The sequence below is a fragment of the Gopherus evgoodei genome, chromosome 2 (assembly GCF_007399415.2).
Source record: "Gopherus evgoodei ecotype Sinaloan lineage chromosome 2, rGopEvg1_v1.p, whole genome shotgun sequence".
NCBI lineage: Eukaryota > Metazoa > Chordata > Testudines > Testudinidae > Gopherus > Gopherus evgoodei.
The window spans coordinates 65354637-65375434 of NC_044323.1; the positions used below are offsets into that span (position 1 = coordinate 65354637).

At 42.4% G+C, this 20798-nt stretch overlaps 1 protein-coding gene across 1 annotated transcript in view; it reads left to right on the forward strand.

The window, feature by feature from the left end:
* The first annotated feature begins 219 nt into the window (after positions 1–219).
* Positions 220–20798, forward strand: part of WIPF3 (WAS/WASL interacting protein family member 3) — a 54475-nt gene continuing 33896 nt past the window's right edge. Inside the window, exon 1 of the mRNA XM_030550858.1 lies at positions 220–311. The gene's annotated coding sequence lies outside the window, so the exon portion shown is untranslated. The remainder of the gene's footprint in view (positions 312–20798) is intronic.

A 20798-nucleotide genomic window follows, 5' to 3' on the forward strand; every position in this document is an offset into this window, starting at 1 on the left:
GGGGCTGGAGACCGAAGATGCTCAGGATCCAGGTTTGACGATTTCCTTGGGGAGCGGGTCGGGGCTTCGCAGGCCTCTCACCTGAGCCCAGGGGCCGGAGCCGCCCACCCCCCGCCAGGGGCCGGGCCTGGGCCTGGCGGCGGAGGAGCAGGTGGGAGGGAGGGAGAGCCCCGCCCCCGCCTTCCCACGGCGCCGCCCGGCACCTCCCCGCCGGCCGCAGCGGGAGCGCAGAGCCGCTGAGGAGCAGCGCCCCGCGGGTCTCTCCGTGGCGGATCGTGGGGAGGTCGCGGCCGCTGCGGCAGCGCCGGCAGGTCAGTGAGCCAGACCGGGGCGCGTGTGGTCCTGCCCCTCCCCCGCCTGCTGTCGGGCCCCCTCCCGGCGGTGCTGCTCCGCGCCGGGCTTGCTTCCCTCAGCCCGGCTCCGGGCGCCACCCGCCCGCCCCCGGCCGGCAGGGGACTCCCTCCAGCGGGAAGGTTCACGCCTGCGGGTTGCTGCCACCCCTTCCCCCGGACGGGTCGGGTGGGCTGGGAACTCGCTGCCTGGCCAAAGGCAGCTTGTGGTGTTTCCGTGCAATGCAGCCTGGGCTGGGCGGCGCTTGGAGATGAGGGGCTGGATTCCAGAAGCGGCAAGTGCACCGGGTAGCGCCCACCACCATCGATTATCTGTATCTTAAACACCTGAGTGGCCAGGCCCCGCCTTCCGACCAGCCCATGTGCTCATAAGCCGCCGTGTTGGTAACAGATCTTTTAAATGGCATCTGTGGCATGAAAATGACACACACTAGGTGTGACTGCTGAGTGCACTCGGGACTTCTCTTGCAGTTTCTAGCTTCTAGGTGGATCTACTCAACCTTCTTGTTTGTCCAGCATTTTTTAATTATTAGCTGTAGTGGTTATATAGATAATTATAACTCCCTTACATAAAGATATAAAACAGCAAGGACTTCAATGGGACCAAGATTTTTCCTAAGGTGCTTCAGTCCAAAGCCAACACAAACTGAAAACAGGGATGGTGGATGGCTGGTAGGGTACCTGTAAATAAGAGAGGAGAGGGTGTAGCCCTTTGAGATGTAGTTTCTTTCAATGTGGCTGGTTACAATGTGGATTTCATGTTACCGTACAGATTTAGTTAGCATCAGTCTTTTTTTTAAATCTCTTTGAATCAGAATAATTTGTAAGAACTTATAAAGTTCCCCCTTTTCCTGAACTTGAATTAATATGCAAATTAGAGACAATTAACTTAGGTGTAAACAGAGACTGGGAATGGTAATAACTGGAGATGTACCAATCTCCTAGAACTGGAAGGGACCTTGAAAGGTCACCAAGCCCAGCCCCCTGCCTTCACTAGCAGGACCAATTTTTGCCCCAGATCCCTAAGTGGCCCCCTCAAGGGCTGAACTCACAACCCTGGGTTTAGCAAGCAAATGCTCAAACCACTGAGCTATCCCTCCCCCCCTTAGCTTGGGTCATTACACTAATTGAATCTATTTCCCTCTGGTAAGTTCTCCTCACACCTTCTATGGGTCATCTCGATTATCACTTCAGAGGTTTTTTTTCTCCTGCTGTTGATAGCTCATCTCAGTTGATTGGACTCTTACAGTTGGTATGCGTACTTCCACCTTTTCATGTTCTGTATGTATACATATCTTCTGCCTGTGTGTTACATTCTATGCATCCGAAGAAGTGAGCTGTAGCCCACGAAAGCTTATGCTGAAATAAATTTGTTAGTCTCTAAGGTGCCACAAGTACTCCTGTCCCTTTTTCTGTAGTTCTTAGCATTTGAACAAGATTCCCTGGGTATCTGACATAATTATTCTTGAATAATGTTAAAAATTATATTAAGTGCATATAAACAGAGAAGTATGTGGGTAAAACTATCCTTAGTGATTTAGAATTATCCATGTTAGCATAGCATATCAGGAGAGTATATAGCTAAAGAATAGCTGGAGGGTTTTTTATACTACAAATATTGCACGTTCATGAGAGTGTGAGATTATGTCACAGGCCATAGGGGGGTTGGAGGAAATGTGTGGTTGTGTAGTTACAGTTAAGAACATAAGGAGTTCTAGGAATAGAAAAGAGGCATCCGGGCCAACATGCCAGTCCTTTATGGTTTGTTACTCAAGACTGGATAGTTCTGGTTAAGTATTTTAGAATAGTACCAAAATCTTGCTAAAATTAAAACAATTTTCTGTATGGAAGTAAAAAAGGGTAGTTCATTCAAAAAAAGAAAGGAACTTCAGATATATGGTAGATGGTGGTCATTTCTACATGGAATAATCATGGAGCAGGCTTTACGTAGGGTCTAAAGTTTCCAGATGCTTCCAGTGATATAGAAATATTGCTTGAAATCACCTTCATCCATAAAATTGGTACATATTACTGCAAATGTCTTATGATGTTTTTATTTAACTATTAATATAACTGATTTTTTAACATCTCAGATGGCATGTTCTACAGACATGTCTGTGTGTGTATATAGATGATGTGAAAAATCAAATGAAACAGGCTCATAAATCAAAAATGGAAGTTTAACTTTTTGTTAAATCAGTCTTTTGTTTTTTTTAGTTTTATATAATTTTGTAACTTGAATACAGTCATTGTTAAAACAACGAAATGCTGCTATGTTATTACTATTAATTTAACATTATAAGCATACAGCATAAGGTGTCTTTGGGCAAGTTTTGCTTTGCCATAACAGTACATGTAATAGCTGCTGAAATATTTCAAAAACTGACTACTGCTTCCCTACAACCTTCCAGGCATAGAAGTTCCTAAACTCAGCAGAACTTCTGTATGTGGTTCACTTGCACAAAAGGGCAAGCCACAGAGAAGCTATGCAGGGAGGTTATGCAACTCTATTCTTTGATACCTCTCCGCATTAGCTTGTGGGGGTGGAGGAGTTATTGGGCATATGCCGGATGCTAGTGCAAGTCAAATATGTGGATTCACTGGCCTAAACGTTGCTGTGAATGGAGTGCACAATGATCATGAATGCTGCTGCAGTCCATGGCCTTTAATATATTTTGCATGATCTTGGGTGAGGAGGGAAGAGTCTGTTTCTCCCCCCGCCCCATCCTTTACCAAATTCCCCTGGACAAGGCTCTTTTACTTAAGCTTTGCACATGGGTTCAGAATTCCTCCCTTAGGAAAGAATTATTCTCGTGTTTTGTTGTGCTGTTGGTTATTTTGCCTTAGATAATGATGACAAATTAAATATGGACTTGGCCCCAATCCTGCAAGAAACTCTGTGTGGGTGGATCGTTATACCCACACAGAGCTCCTTTCAGGAATGTGGCCTAAGATATTACATGCAACCCATTGCCATGTTAATGCAACACTGTTATTGATGATATGCTGTTTATATTACCTATGGGCTCCAATCAAGATCGAGACCCAATTGTGTTAGGCACTGACAAACTCCTATGAAAATGTGGTCCCTGTCCCAACCACCTTGCAATCTGGGTGTGAGACTATAATTAAAAAAAAACAAACAGAGTTAAAGCTATTGTGCTTTTTACTGTCTGTTTTTAATTATTTTGGAAGTACACAGATGTTATGATAGGGGCTGTATACATTTTTAGAACAATAGAAATTTGGGCCTTAATCTTGCAAGCTACTTCATATAGGCTGATTCTTACTGACTTCAGTGGAACTAAATTCAGTACAGGGTCAGTACAATAGGGATTTTCATTCTGTGATCGCACAGTAGTGAAAAATGCAACATAATACTGAATTTGGCAAATAATACAGTCTAACAGCAAGGAACTCCATTTCTTTTTTTTCTGTATTGCTTCTCCAATAAGAAAATATAAATAAGCTGAATTTGTGTACTGTTTTCTGAAACACGGGATGCACAACTGGTATGTCTCATTGTCTGTTACTGCATATATATTGTATTGTCATATAATGAAAGACCCCTGCTGGAATGGATCCTGATTTAAAGTTACTGCTAACTTTGAATTTTCTCACTCTTCTGCTTAAAAAAAAGCCTGCGTCTGTCATTACAATACTTATTCTTTTTTTAATTTAAGATCTACAATTCTTGTTAAAGATTAGAGAGAGACAATATAAATAACTTATTTCAATAAGCACTTAAAATCAGCATTTATCTGAATGTCTCGTCCTAAAAAAAACAAAAACAAAACTCACCTTTGGGCTGGGACTAAGCATAAGAATTTTGTCCTGAAGGTAGATATTTTAGAAAGTCAAACTACTGAAAACAGGGGCTTACATTGAAAAAATGATATCTTAACAATAACTATCTAATGAATAAGTGCATTCTAGCAAAAAACTCCAGAGCTTGATGATGTTTGTGCCAAACACAGAAAGATATCCACATGCTTGAATACTGAATCCATTCCAGCATCAAACAGAATCAGGGATGTCTGCATTCAGAAGTAGTAGCGCTACCTATCAAACTGCTTTGTATGCTGGTAGTAATCTGTTCGAGGCTTGAAAGTGAAATAATCTTGTCTACAAAAGATCTACATGTTTCATAGTCTCCTGTTTTTGTGGAGGTATCTTCCCTGCAATTACTGACCAGGTTCACCTCAGCTTAGTGACTAAAACTAGATGAGAACAGGCATTAAGACTAGCAGAACCTTGCTTTTTCTCCCTCTAACTTCCATAATTTATTGTTTCTGGATGAACTTGAACATCTGCTCTATTATTATGTGAGCATGTTAGACCATTAGTTTTAAAATGTCATAAATCTCTGCACAGGTGAAAAGTTAGGGCATATTACTGCTGCAGGAAAATTATTTTCTTCTTGCGCAACAGAGCTCACAAAGTCCAAGCTCTTTAGAGAGTATAACAACTTGTCATTTTTCAGAGATCCGTTTTGAATTAATCACTATGTTAACATGGCTATTAGAGCAACACCTGCATTACTCTGTTATTACCTGGTTCTTACATTATTGAAGAATCAAAGGATTATGTTGTTTGTAAATTGCATTACTGTAAATTACTGTGAACATTTTCCTCTCTTTGGAAAATTGATGAAGTCAGAAGTGGGAAATGGTTATACAATTCTGAAACTCAGCTGGTCCTGATGAAACCTAAACAGGGCTTCCTAGCTTTTCATCCACAAGTGGTATTTGATCAGGATAGTCCAATGGCTGTCGGAGTTCATAACAGTGATGACTGATGGTATAACCAGATCTATACTTGAAAACATTCAAAGTGCTTTGGTGAATGCTTAAATCGGTGAGAAAAGTATGTCCTATATATGCTCAGTACATAGTTTTGCAAACGTTCATAACTTTAGGCTGTAACCACGTGCCTTCAAATGGACTCATTCACTATTAGATACATATCAGCTTGAAAACTTTAAAGCAGCCATTGGAAAACTATTATATGAAACAACTAAAGAATTTTCATCTAATGTGGAAAACATTTTTCCCATGCTTTGATAACATAAAAACCAGTTGAATGTATTTTCTTCAAACTTTCCAAAAATATCTACATCTGGGCTAGCACCAAACATGAGGAGCCTGATTCTCCATTGCTTGACACATTATATTGCCTCTTAGCTCGGTGCATAATGGATGTAAAATGCTTTTGGATCAGCATGGTAGCACTTTGTACCCTCTCTACATAGGAGTAAGTGATGACATAAGGTGCAAGACATGGAAAATCAATCCCAAGAAATTTGCAAGATACAATTCTCTGAAATTTATAAGGAAATATAATAGCAATTTCCATTATAAACTCCTAGCTCAGTGTTGACACTGACACTTTGAATGATCAAGAAAGCTGCCAATTGTGTCTGTTTTGCTACCTAAATATAATGAAATATCCATCATTTACGTTCCTGGCAATTGTATGGTAAATTAGGGAGAACTAGAATTACAATGTATGCTTGGTTCCTATTGCTGTCTGAAAGCACACACTTCCTACTAGGTTAATACAACGAATTAATTTACTGAGATAGATCTATTTAAGCAGATACTATTTCATAAATTATAAGCATGATATCATGACTCTTGAACCACTTGTTAACTGTATCACATTTTACCTTTGTTATACAATCACAGACAGGACTGCAGCATATGGCACTAGATCATAATGTGTTTGGACCTTTGTTTCTTTGCTTACTCCCTTGTTAAAAGGCATTGAAGATATGTTGCCTTCTTTACCAGCACGGTATTATGCAATGAAAAGTGTACGTACTCTGACACTCCTTGCTGTGTATAAAATAGTACTGGCTGCTGTTAGACTTTTTCCCAAATCAGTTACACTTTTAAAATGCACTTGGAAAGACTCTTTTTCTTTTCTTCCCTGTATAAAATCTGTGTGCCTGTTAAAGTCATCATGCAAATATACAAGGAAAATAGGATGGGCACAGGAGGTTGATGTGGGGTTGGGGGGGGGTTCTGTATCAGGAGAACAAAGGATTTCTTTGGCAACATAATTCCAAAGAGAATACTGGCTTCTCTTGGGGTTATCTTGAGTAATTCCAAAAGCATTTGTCAAACTGTAGCTGGAATTTGATCAGGAAGTTGCTTACTATTACTATGAACACATTTCCATATGTTAGTTTACAAATCAGAGTCTTTTAAAAATAAATTACCTTATATTCTAGGGCCCTGAGCCTGCCAACAGTTTTGCACATGCTTAGTTCTATTCCTGGGTAGTTCCACTCATTTCAATGAAACTATTCATACTATATCTGTAATTAAGTTAAGCACGTGTGTGTTTGCAGAATCAGGTCCTAAAGGACCGATCCAATTCCTGTTGAAGTCAGTGGGAAGATTGATACTACCTTCAATAGAAGACAAATCATTTCTTAAATTAATATGTTAATGTTGGGGAATTGTCATTGTTTGTTTGATACAGCAATATGAGTGGCAGAAATGTGGACCATTGACATCTCATACAGCTTGCCAGGTAGAAGTAGAATGTTCTTATTAGTGGACTTTTTGTATATCTCCTTCTGTTTCCATTGTGTGTGTGTGCCATGCTGAATCTGCTGCAGTTGTCACCTGCAGTCACTCCACATACAGCTTGTCTTCCTCTACTGCAGGTGCCTCTGTCATTCTAGGTAAACTGCTTCAGTGTAAGTAACCTGTGCATCAGAGAGCAGGAACCAGATAGAGAGAGCGATCGTAACAGTGTTCATAACAAAGGAGGAGACAGATGGTGAACGGTAAAGGAGGATATAAAAAAATTGGAGAGAAGAGGGAACAGACAACTGGAGGAGAGAAGAGGAGGGCTAAAAGCTTGAATGGAAGATAAAAAAAGACAAAAAACAGAATCGATCCTGCCAGTCACAGACAGGAGATAATGGCTATTCTGGGGATGGAGCTGATACTGGAATTAAGAAGTTGATCAAGTGATCAACCTCTCTAGAGAAAAAAACATACACAAAAACCAAATTCCAGAACAATTCCTAATAAATAGGTCTCTCTCCTGGCCTTGCCCTTGGATATCTCCAGTACTGGCAATTTCATATCATTTTCCATGGACAATGATTCTTGAATTTTGTTTGATAATAGGGAAATTATATTACCATATATACTCGTTCATAAGCTGAATTTTTTTAGTAAAAAAAGGGAAGCACCAGAGAAGGGGGTCAACTTATGAACGGGTATAGACAGGGAGAGGTGGGACAGAGCCCCTTCCCAACAGAAGGAGCAAGGAGAGGCAGCAGAGCCTGAAGGGAAGAGGTGGGGCCAGGGTCTCTCCCCTTCTGGCCATGCTGCTCTTCCCCCCCCACCTCTGAAACAGAGCAGGCTGTGGCTGCCCAGCCAAGCCTGCTGGAGCATGCTACGACTCAGTCTGGCCCGCCCCAGATAAGGTGGGAAGGGAAGGGATGGGGAGAGTGGGCTAGGGATGGGGTCATGAGGGGGGTGGTCACTGGGGTTACTCCCCTGACCCCCAGCTTCTCCCCTCTCCAAAAAATTTCCCCACCAGTTGCAGGTCCTGGCCCATCAGGATAAGCAGCTGGTGCACCAGGATGCTTTGTTTACTTAGGTTTACCTCTGTGCCTGCAGACACTTGAGGTAAACAAACCATCTCGGCCCACCAGCGGCTTATCCTCATGGCCTGGGAGCCAAAGTTTGCTGACCCCTAAATTATAGGGTCGGCTTATGAATGGATCATTAACATTTTTCATTTTTACTTATCTATCTGGGGGGGATGTTGGCTTATAAACAAACCGTCTTATGATCGAATATATATGGTAAATATTTAAGATTATTGCAACACTACTAGCCTTTCTTTGACTAGTGAGGATAATTGATCCCTGTATCTTTGTAATATCCGTGTATGTATTTATAGATTCTTACTGTTTTCCAACAGCTCTCTTCTGCGGTATGAATGTGTTAAAATCTGCACACAGTTGAAACCGAAAGCCTTAAACAGAAATCAAAGTGCACAATTCTTAACCTAGTAAAATTCCCATTGGTTTAGAGGGGCGCTTTGCCACAATCAGGAACTCAGAACTAGGTATACAAGTAAAATTACTTAGCCTCTCCTGATCCCTGACGTTAACTCATTAGAGAAATAACAGCCACAAACTACCTTGAAATTACTTCTTGCACACAGTGGATGAAATCAAGACTCTATATAAATCAATGGGAGTTTTGCCATTGAATTCAGTAGAGGCAGGATTTCACCCATGGTCTTTAAGTTGGTTGGTTCAATACATAAGTCACTATATTTTAATTGAATTTTTATAACTGTTAGCTATAACATTTTGAGAGCAGTGAAAACTTTGTGCCGTTCAAATATTTGTCAATATCCCTAGCCAAGCTGTGCTATATTAGAAATGGGCAAACCAGTTAGGATAAAGTAGAGAATGGCCCAAACCTTTGTTAAGAACTCCGAATAAGGTGAAACCAAACTTTGCTCTCAAGAAAGTTTTATGATTCTAGCCAGGACTGGTAATGCTGAAATACCACAAGAGAGGCTACGCTGAAAAGTGTTTCTCCCCTGGAAGTAACTGCCAGAAATCTCATGAAATTTTCAGCCCAATTTTACTAACCCAGAAAGTTTGAATAGTTTTTATAAAATGCAGTTGGATAAACTTCCAAATATTGGAGTCAAAGCCAAGCAACCAAATCTCTATAGGGTTACTTATCTCTGATCTTTTAAGTAATAAAAAAAATCCACCCAATATGGTGGCAATGTGCATACATTTATTAAATAACTTAGATTTGTAAAGCACCTTTTATCTACAAGTACTAACACACTTGCCCTACTGTAATAAACACATATACTGGAATCATCACTTCTTCCATCAGTGGACTGCAACCACTTTTGGGGTGGAATGTAGCAACTGTTTAATAGTATTCAGGCCAACAGTTTAAGAAAGGAAGTGAAGAATATTATGTCCAGTTGACTTTACAGTGGATGAATAGAATGTAATGACCTCTAATGGAATTTGCTCAGGAACCTAGGGCTAACACCCATGCTCTTGCAAATAGACATGAGGATGAAATCCTAGCCCCATTGAAACCAATGGCAAAACTCCCATTGATTTCAATGGGGTCTGGATTTCACCTAGGGCTTTAATGTCCACAAGTGGTCAGGCACCCCATTGTACTCTAATTTAAAAGGTGGTACTCCATCAACAGACAGTATCCCCCAACACAATGTTGAGGCATAAGATTAGTATTGAATCAGAGAGAAGTGATTCCCACTGAATTGCCAGCACTACCTTCTGCAGCACTTTGAGTTTTGGGGTATGCCTTTAGCTGGTGAAACCTCAACCTGAGCTGTCATGCCTGCATTTCCAAGAGAAAAAAAATGAATCATGATGAAATACTTTCAGATATCAATCATAACTAGTTTGGAAGGGGGAAATGTAGAATGGGTTAGGCAGAGATTTGGTGTATCATCTTGCACCTTTGCTATTTTAAGTTCAAAACTAGTGCCACCTAGCTCAGATGATATTTTAAAACCTAGATTCACTGTCTTTGCCATGTATTGCACAGCATAAAGACAAGATTATGAATACTACTTTGCTTGTGGCTAAAAGACCAACTATTTAATTGGAGACCGGAACATCCTTCCATTGAAGGAACTGATTACTCAGCTTGCTGGGATTGTTCCTGTGGGAACAGTTCTATGTAAGAAAAGGACCAAACAATCCAACTTTGCCAGAAACATGGTCCCCATTTTAATTTTTCCTGAGGTGCAGAACTGGAGAATAGCAACACTGCTGTTTCTGGAAAGACAGCAAGTCTTGAAAATGTGACTTGAGAGGGTGAGTAGAAGACTTTGTGCATGCTGCAAATCAAAACAAAAACAAAACACAACAACAAAGAAGCTAAACAAAACACTCCACCTTTTTTTGGATAAAGGAATCAAGCCCTGCCCTTACTGAAACACCTGATTGATAGAAAAGTAGACAATGACCTTGAACTTCCATGAAGCCACTCTTTCTTTATTTAACGCAAGCCAATGATTGACTTTGCTAGTGATTATGCATCAAAATCAATGTTGTGTTTGTTTAGCTCTTAAATGATAAGATGCCTCTCTCTGAGTGGTTGACTTAGTCCAAATGTTATTCAAAGGAAACTCCTTGTGTGGGTTCTTCCCTTCTACAAATGAATGATTCACTTCTTTATGTCAGACTGAGGCACTTCAACGTGTGGTTCTCATCACTGTAATCTTAATGCACTTCTTAATTATTTTTTTCCATTTCTAGTTTAAAGCTAGAGGGCCAAATTCTGTTCTTCTGCACTAGTGCAAATCCATTGAAGTTAGTAGACTTGACTCTCAGCCATGGTCATAAGGGGTGTAAATGGCAGCAGCTTTTTCCACCAACAGAGAAAGCTGTGACTCAGAATGGAGTCGAGAAGTGGATAGAACCTGGATATGAGTCAGCAGTGTGCCCTTCTTGCCAAGAAGGCTAATGGCATATTGGGCTGCATTAGTAGGAGCATTGCGAGCAGATTGAGGGAAGCGATTATTCCACTCTATTCAGCACTGGTGAGGCCACATCTGGAGTATTGTGTCCAGTTTTGGGCCCCCCACTACAGAAAGAATGTGAACACGTAGGAGAGAGTCCAGCGGAGAGCAGTGAAAATCATCAGGGGGCTGGGGCACATGACTTATGAGGACAGGCTGAGGGAACTGGGCTTATTTAGTCTGCAGAAAAGAAGAGTGAGGGGGGATTTGATAGCAGCCTTCAACTGCTTGAAGGGGGGTTCCAAAGAGGATGGAGCTTGGCTGTTCTCAGTGGTGGCAGATGACAGAACAAGGAGCAATGATCTCAAGTTGCAGTGTGGGAGGTCTAGGCTGGATATTAGGAAACATTATTTCACTAGGAGGGTGATGAAGCACAGGAATGGTGAGAGGTGGTGGAATCTCCATCCTTATAAGTTTTTCAGGCCTGGCTTGACAAAGCCCTGGCTAGGATGCTTTAGTTGGGGTTGGTCCTGCTTTGAGCAGGGGGTTGGACTAAATGACCTCCGGAGGTCTCTTCCAACCCTAGTCTTCTGTGATTCTATGAGTCATGTCCAGGGGAGAGTAGCTGGCATTTGCAATGTCATCTTGGAATGGGGCTCCAGCAGGGAAGGACTGCTTTGATTAGCAGCCTGGGCTCCACTGGAAACCTGCTGGAGAACTATGGAGTCAGATCATCCTCTAGATCAGGGTTTCTCAAACTTCATTGCACCGTGACCCTCTTCTGACAACAAAAATTACTACAGGACCCCAGGAAGGGGGACCGAAACCTGAGTCCACCTGCCCTAGGGGCCACTAAAGCTTGAGGGCTTCAGTCCTGTGTGGTGGGGCTTGGACTTGGGCTTCAGCCCCAGGACCATCAAGTTTAATGACAGTCCTGGTAACCCCATTAAAACAGGGTTGCGACCCACTTTGGGGTCCCGACCCACAGTTTGAGAACTGCTGCTCTAGGTGCCAATATTATATACCTTCCCAGGTCAGTGCTGCCCTTTTCTGTGGCAGTGTTGCCTGGTGGTTAGCTTCCTGGTGGAACAGGAGTTGCAATGGATTTTCCACTGCCAGGGGCCCCACACCAGATTCTATGCTGGCAGAAACCCATGCAGCCCTTGGGTGGATCAAGCCCAGAGGAGATATTCCATGTGTAAGTTGGTGTAACTAAGAGCAGAATTTGGTCAGGACAGTTTGCTTAGTTACATAGAAGTATTTTCTACCAAGGCATAGATCCTGCAAGCAAAAGTCTAATTGATTTCAATAGGAATTTTGCAGGGATACCAGCAGGAGGAACAGGCTCTGGTTTTCTGTACATTCTGTTAAGAGAGAATGGGCCATAGTCTGCTGTCAGTTACAATCGTGTAAATCCCAGAATAATTTTGACTGAGAGCAGGATTTACCGCAGTAATTCTAAATAGTCTAAAGAACTGTACATTTAAAAATTAAATTGGCATCGTTACAACTTAATGAAAGGCAAGACTTTTATTTATCAGACTGTGAATAAAGATGTGGAGCTCTTAATATATATATTTGAAAGGGTACATCAGTCTGTGGCACTTTGTACTTCTGTTGAGCTGCATATCTCTATTAAACTCTTAGGACTTTCTTTGTACCACTGCATTTAGTCTCTAATATTCTTAATATCCACAGAGACTGGCTCGTATTTTATGTTCAGGGTAATTTCTTACAGTGAGGAGAGAGTCTGTGTGCTTTTTACTTTTGTTCTTATTTCAATTTTAACAAGTCATTCAGACCAAAAGTGTCAGTTTGCTCTTTGTGTATGAAGAAACATAACATCTGGTGCTTAAAAATTACGTGGTTTGGTTTCTGTTGGAATTAAAATTCCAAATGACTAATTCTGAACATAGAAGCCTATTCCAAAGTGTTTCTAATTGTGGTTTAAGTATTTCAGAAAAATTAATCTTGCTATGTAATGTATATACACTTTTCTCTGTTTTTGTCTATTTTACTTGTGTGTTTTATTGTGTTGTCTTTGTAACATTTGTGGTGCACCTGTACCAGCAATTTCAGCTGTTCTTTAGTATTTGAGAGGAGCAAGTGGTGGACACAATGAATCATATTGTCTGTTTTTCAGACCATGAAAGATGCTTCATAAGGCAGATTCTCCAATGTATCTTTATTTTTGTAATTCTTGTACTTTTCCCATGATCTAAAGATTTTGGTTTGACTGAATATTTTAAAGAGTAGAACTCAGGGCAGTATTTTCAAATTATAGTTAAATATTATTTCTGCCATCTAAAACTGATTTTGAAAACTGGGAGCACAGTTAATGGTTTGCCTTTTTTCTTCTTCTGTTAATCAACAAATTATATGTACATATCACCCATCATGCCTTTTTGTGCATTTGCAGAGTAACTGACACACTTCCCAAGCTGCCCTGGTCCCTGAAAATGTCAATTACAAAACTTTTTTTTTAAAAATTGCACAGAAATTGATTTGTGTAATGCAGCCAAAGTGTATGGATGCTGTACAACTATTTCTCCGTAATACAGTCAGACTAAATGAAGAGATCTGACTTTTCATACTGTCTTCATTGTTATACCATAGTGTGAAAATCTGATGCCTGTAGGAGTAGAACTCTGCTTCTGAAAAGGGAATTTTATGCTGCATAAGCGAAGGTATTTTACCTTGGTGCAAGGAGGTAATAGTTCCTCTTTGTACATCTGGTGCAATTGCATCTGAAATGTTCCAGGCATCCCATTACCAGAAAGATATTGACAAACTGGATAGATTTCAAAAATGTTCAAAGACTGGTGGACTGACTTAAGAGGAAAGATTTAAAACAGCTAAACAAATATATCTAGGCTAAATTATGTGTGCCTGTGGGGTCATAATTCTACAAATATTTCACAGGTGCAGATGCCAAAGAGGTTAAATAAGTCTATTTAGCCTGGGACAAGAAGGTATAAATAGGAGCAATGGGATCAAATTAAGAAAGGCTGAATATCCAAAAACCTGCCTAACAGTGAGAGCTATTAGATTATGAAAGAGTTTCCCAAGGGATGTAATACAAGCCTTGTTATTTGGGACACTTAAAATTAGACTGCACAAAATACTAAGAAAGGTACAACCTTGCTTTGGCGGGGAGATGAACTAGAAAACCTAGTAGCTCTTTTCAGTCTCTAAATTCTGTGACTTCAGGGTCTGATCCTGCACCATGAAAGTTAATCAAAGTTTTGCCACTGACTTCAGCAGTACTGGGATCGAGCCCTCTCTGCCCATACTAACTATGGCCACCCTGCTTCTCCCTTTCTCCCCTTGCCCCCACAAACTGCCAGCCTGTTATCTCAAATGCTAAATTTCCCACCCCTTTTGTTCCTTATTCCCAGGGAAAGCTCAGCCCTTTACAACTCCAATTAAAAAAACCTAATTGCGTACATACACTGTAAAACTGCCTTTCCTAGCCCTCCCCGGCACTCCCAGATAGAGTAACAATATTGGCAATGGGGAAAGGGAGATATAACTCTAGGACATTTACCTTTTAAATAACTTTGAAAGGGAAAAATAAATCTGTTTGAGGAAACGAGATGGATGGATCGGGGGGTAGTTGTACAAATATACAGTGAACGTTTTTTTAAATGCTATAGAGAGAGCAGAAGCAGCAGAGGGTTAGAGGGTGGAGAGAAAGAGAGAGAGCACATTACTGATGATACCTTGAAGGGCTTCCCTCTTAACTTTGTATTAACAATCTGCTAGGCACATTTCCTTTTTAGATTCAGAGTTTATTTAACCTGCAATGTGGGTATTTGTTACCAAGTGGTACCTTCCAGTTATTGTCTGAAGACACAATCTTTGTTTTAACAGATAGTGGGGCATGGGTGGGAAGTTGAGTGCAGTGTAATCTTTAACCAAGGAATCAAGCTAGCAAATGTGTAAGTGAAAGTATGAAAGATTTTATTGCTTCGTACCAAGAGAACCTGGTGTACTAACCACACATCAATGACATAAATAGAGAAGAGGTTCACTTACTGATACGTAACAATCCTATTCGCTAACATTTGCAGATCATACAGTAATGGCCCTCTATCTTTAGAGCCTGATTTTCACTACAGGAATTCATCTCTGCTTCCACTGGAGTGTGCACACCTTTTTGTATGTACACATTTCCCTAGCACTAACCCAACTGTGTGTAAATAACAAAGCCTGCACCTCTGCAATCAAGTTGGGCAAATTGAAATTTTACATGCAAAACCCATTGCCTCTGCACAGACCTGTCAGAACTTGTCTGCTGCACATGCTAGTCATTGTGCTGGAGACAGGTGAGAATCAGTGGACATGAAGGGGGCTGAAGAGGTGATGTCAGCTAGGGATTCTGAGCCTGAAGGTGGAGGCTGGAAAGGATGCTGAGTGTGGGGCTGATGAGGGGGTGTAGGAAAGCCAGCTAATAAGCTTTTTAAAGGTCAAGCCTGGAAATAATGAACTCTGATTTACATTTCCTTCTCCTACCTGTCAGCCCCTCGGGGTATGCTTTACCCCCCTGCAATGCATGTGTTCTATAGCGCCCCCCCTAAAAAAAAGAAAAGTTTGGTTTCTTTCAATCCGAATATTTTTGCAAACCCAATTCATATTGAAAATTAAAGTCCAGTGTTGCAGAGTAAAAAAAAAAAAAAAAAACGAAACAGAAACACTATCAGTAGATAAGACTCATTGCCCTTATGGGCATGCTTTTGAATGGCTTGATTGAGGAAAGGAGACATTACTATAGTAATGACTTTTTGTACCTGAGAATAATGGGGGTGGGATAGTAGAGGTGCTGCTTTCCCCAGACAACTAGCTGAGATATGATAAAAGAGGTTGTAACTAACCACACTGCAGAGTGTCACTGAGTGCTGTGGCCCACCAGTCCCCATTGGCAGTGTGCTCTGTGTCCCATGAGCTGGGAGGTAAGTGAATCAGATGCTCTAGATTCTATCCCTTGGTTTGTGTCCAATAATCTCTTGCCCACTCCTAGCTTTAAAAGAAAAAGGTACTTTGCTAGGTCTGGCAGAAAGAAAATGTGCTGATATTCTAGGCATATTTTTTAAACAGGTACCATAAAAGAGAATAATTTGACTCCTAGGGCAGTCCAATAGAAGAGGTATAAGGCTACTCTGGCTTTGTATGTGGGCTAAGGCCTGGTCTACACTACATGTTTAAACCGTTTTTAGAGGCGTTAAACCGATTTAACGCTGTACTCGTCCACACTACAAGGCCCTTTATATCGATATAAAGGGCTCTTTAAATCGCTTTCTGTACTCCTCCCCGACGAGAGGAGTAGTGCTAAAATCGGTCTTACCATATCGGATTAGGGTTAGTGTGGCCGCAAATCGACAGTATTGGCCTCCAGGCGGTATCCCACAGTGCACCACTGTGACCGCTCTGGACAGCAATCTGAACTCGGATGCAGTGGCCAGATAAACAGGAAAAGCCCCGCAAACTTTTGAATTTCATTTCCTGTTTGCCCAGCGTGGAGCTCTGATCAGCACGGGTGGTGATGCAATCCCAAATCCAAAAAGAGCTCCAGCATGGACTGCACGGGAGATACTGGATCTGATCGCTATATGGGGAGACAAATCTGTTTTATCAGAGCTCCGTTACAGAAGACGAAATGCCAAAGCGTTTGAAAAAAATCTCCAGGCTACACAGTGCTGCGTGACAAGCGTAACGGAAAGCCAAAGAATCAAATGAACGGTCATGGAGGGAGGGATGGGGTACTGAGGACTCCAGCTATCCCACAGTCCACAGCAGTCTCTGAAAAGTATTTGCATTCTTGGCTGAGCTCCCAGTGCCTGTAGGTTCAAACACATTGTCCAGCGTGGTTCAGGGTATAGCTCATCAATTTACTCCCTCCCCCCCCGTGAAAGAAAAGGGAAAGAAATCGTTTAACTTTTTTCAATGTCACCCTATGTCTACTGAATGCTGGTGGTAGACATGATGCTGCAGCAGTGAAGAGCAGTATCCGCTCTTCTCCCCTCCCCAGTGACAGACGGTACAATATGACTGCTATCTGTCGTCACTATCAGCCCGTGAGGGCTCCTGGCTGGCCTCAGGTGAGGCTGGCCAGGGGCGCCTGGGTTAAAATAGGAATGATTCCCGGTCATTCCCAGTAGATGGTACAGAACTGCTGGTAACCGCCCTCATCATAGCAACTGGGGGCTGAGCTCCATCAACCCCCTCCCTTTCATGTGTAAAGAAAAGATTCTGTACTGCCTGGACTATCATAACAGCTCCTCTCTCCCGCACCGCTTAATGTCCTGCCTGGACTGTCATAGCAGCGGGAGGCTGCCTCCCCCTCATTTTATCTCACTAACAAGTCACTGTTTCTTATTCCTGCATTCTTTATAACTTCATGACACAAATGGGGGGACACTGCCACGGTAGCCCAGGAAGGTTGGGGGAGGAGGGAAGCAATGGGTGGGGTTGTTGCAGGGGCACCCCCCCGTGAATGGCATGCAGCTCATCATTTCTGCGGGATCTGATATGGAGCAGCTGTGCTCTCTGATACACTGGTTCTCTAGTACACTTGCCCCATATTCTAGGCATGACTGACTCTATTTTTAGAAACCATAAAGGAGGGATTGACTCGGGGAGTCATTCCCATTTTTGCCTTTGCGCCCCCAGCCGACCTCAGCCAGGGGCACCCATGATAACAGCAGACAGTACAGAACGACAGATAACCATCATCTTACTGCCAATTTACAATGGCAGCAGATGGTACAGAACGACTGATAACCGTCTCTGCTATCATGCAAAAACAAACGAATGCTGCTGTGTAGCGCTGCAGTAATGCCTCTGTCAGCGGCATCCAGTACACATACGGTGACAGTAAAAAAAAAAAAAAGCTGAACGGGTTCCATGGTTGCCGTGCTATGGTGTCTGCCAGGGCAATCCAGGGAAAAACGGCACGAAATGATTGTCTGCCGTTGTTTTCTCAGAGGAAGGAATGAGTGACGACCTTTACCCAGAACCACCCGTGACAATGATTTTTGCCCCATCAGGCACTTGGATCTCAACCCAGAATTCCAAGGGGTGGGGGAGACTGCGGGAACTATGGGATAGCTATGGAATAGCTACCCAGAGTACAACGCTCCGGAAATGGATGCTAGCCTCGGACTATGGACGCACACCACCGAATTAATGTGCTTAGTGTAGCCGCGTGCACTCGACTTTATACAATCTGTTTTACAAAACCAGTTTATGTAAAATCGGAATAATCCCGTAGTGTAGATGTACCCTAACAGACAATTCAGTGCAGGCCTGTAGACCCACTGGCCAGAGATCAGTCCTGTCTTTTCTGGTTTCATTGGGGGCCCCTCCAGATTGTTCTCCTGTTATTCAGACATGTGCCTGTGTCTCCCCTGCTACTACTTTTTGGCTTTTGGCTATTTGCCCCTTACTCTGCTGCTGCGGGCCTCCTGCCACCAACAGTCTGCTTCCAGGCTTAGCTTTCAGCTTTTGGGGCCTGACGTTCCCTCCTCAGCCATCTGGGCTGCCACCACTTGCCTGCTGTTCACACTTATCTGCAGCTCAATGGCTCTCTCCCTGTTTGCCCAGGCTCTGTGTGTCTCCTCTTTGTCCACTTCGCTTAGCATCATGGAGCCCTCTGCTGGCTGGATGCTGAAAAGAGTCTCTGCTGTTACTAGCATGATCTGTGGTCAATGTTTTTCTTCCAGCTCATGCTGGAAGGGATGGACTCGGAGGTGCCACTACTGAGTCAGCATGGTCACTACACTACTGAAGAAAGACATTGTTTAATCTAAAACCATCTTGCCAATTTAAAAAAAAATCATTGGCTGGGTCCTCTGGTCCTGATGCTGAGGCTTTGTCCCATCTCTCATTGATTCACTCTGTCATGGTATTTGTTGCTTTTCTTTAGTAACATAAACTTGGGCATTGTAATGTCTACTGTTTTGCCAGCTAGACGGCGTAATAACAGATGAATTTCTAATATTGTGAGTTTAAATATCTGACAGCAGAGCTTTTAGTATTGTCCTAAAGGTGATGTGATGCCAAACTGAATAATTTGGTCTTTCCCTGGGTGGCTCAGTGACCCATGAACCCTTCAGTGCCAACTGGGAAGGGGGTTACGGGAATGTCCAGATCCTGGTATGTACATTCTGATTCATGAAAGACGGTCAGGTGAAGTCTTAAATGAAAGCCAGGTCACATTGGTCATTAATATCATTGTGAAATGTATGTATAGATGCTATGTAAGGAGTTATGTATGTATATTGGAAATATGTTCTAAAGTCTGTATCAGGGCAGAGATAACAAACAAGTTTTCTGTCAGACAAAAGATATTTGTTCACCTGTCTCTGTTTGCATGTAAATTAAGCATTGTAAGCTGACACAATGGAAGCTCCATTTACATATGAAGTCAATGGGGTGAGGATGTGAAATAAACAGGGAGGCAGCCCACCAGAGAATAAGCCCCGTGCGGGGGGCGGGAGGAGGTGTCTGGCTATCATGAGTCTGGGTACTTTGGGGGATATAAGGAGAAGCAGGGGCGGCTCCAGGCCCCAGCACACCAAGCGCGTGCTTGGAGCGGCAAGCCGCGGGAGGCGCTCTGCCGGCGCCGCGAGGGCGGCAGGCAGGCTGCCTCCAGCGGCTTGCCTGTGGAGGGTCCGCTGGTCCCGTGGCTTCGGAGGACCTCCTGCAGGCATGTCTGCAGGAGGTCCTCCGAAGCCGCGGGACCAGCGGACCCTCCTCAGGCAAACCGCCGGAGGCAGCCTGCCTGCCGTGCTTGGGGCGGCAAAACCCCTAGAGCTGCCCCTGAGAAGGCAAGGAAAACACCCCTTTATCCTGCACCTAGGAAGTAATTGAGCAATGCAACTACATTCATGAAAATGGGATCACAACCAGCCTTGGTTGAAATTCTGAAAAGGACCTTTGAGGTGAGAGAAACTTTTGTAGACAGAAGGTTAGCCTGATAGTTGTAGTCTCTAGAAAGCATGTTATGATTTTCTTTTATGTGTAACCTTTTGATTCCATTATCCTTACTCACTATCTCTTGACTCTTTGATAGTAAACTTCTTGTTTTCACTGTAAATATATCTCAGTGCTGTGGTACTATATAAGGAGCTGATCCTGAGATGAATCATATAGGCTGGTATGTACGATGTTCCCTTGGGGATAGCTGGTCTGGTATTTCTGTGAGAGTTCAGTGGAGAAGGGGCTGAATGCTGCAGGGCAATGCTTCCAAGGGGGTTGGGGACTGAGGTGCACTTATTTAACTGAAAAGCAAAGGAAGGGCTAGCATTCCCAGAGGAGAGTGCTTAATGGATAACAAGCTGGTAGAGTCAGGGAGCTGACACCCACATAAGCACAAGCATGCTGGAGGCAAGATGGTAACAAGGTGACTCTCAGTTATGGGCATTCTGAGAACCATCTTAGCCATCGCTCAGCTAAATCCAGCTAGGAATTTTAGGACACATTGATCCATTCTTCTTAGCAAATGATAGGAAAAATCTGGCACTAGTTCACTGATGCTCATGAAATACAACTATGGAGAACGCCATACTTTAAAAAAAAAAAAAAAAAACCTAGACCCATGAACCAGAGTCAATCACTCAAAACCATAATACTAAACTTGACCTGTATAACATTTTAAATTCAGTATTTATTTTAAATCTCAGCAATCTACCTCAGAGTTAAATTACTAAAAATAATGTATTTTAAAATTATTTCCCCAATCTTTGCAATCCTCCAGAATCTGCAGTTCTCTATCTGTAAATAATTACCCTCATTCTTTTATGGAAAATAAAAAAATCCTTATTTTCTCTTGATTTGGTATATTACTAAAAAAGTTGGAGAATAAATTGAAAATTAAAAATGACAGTGATGCTATACATATCTGACTAATACCTGAAATTTCTGGTGATTGGAGTGGTG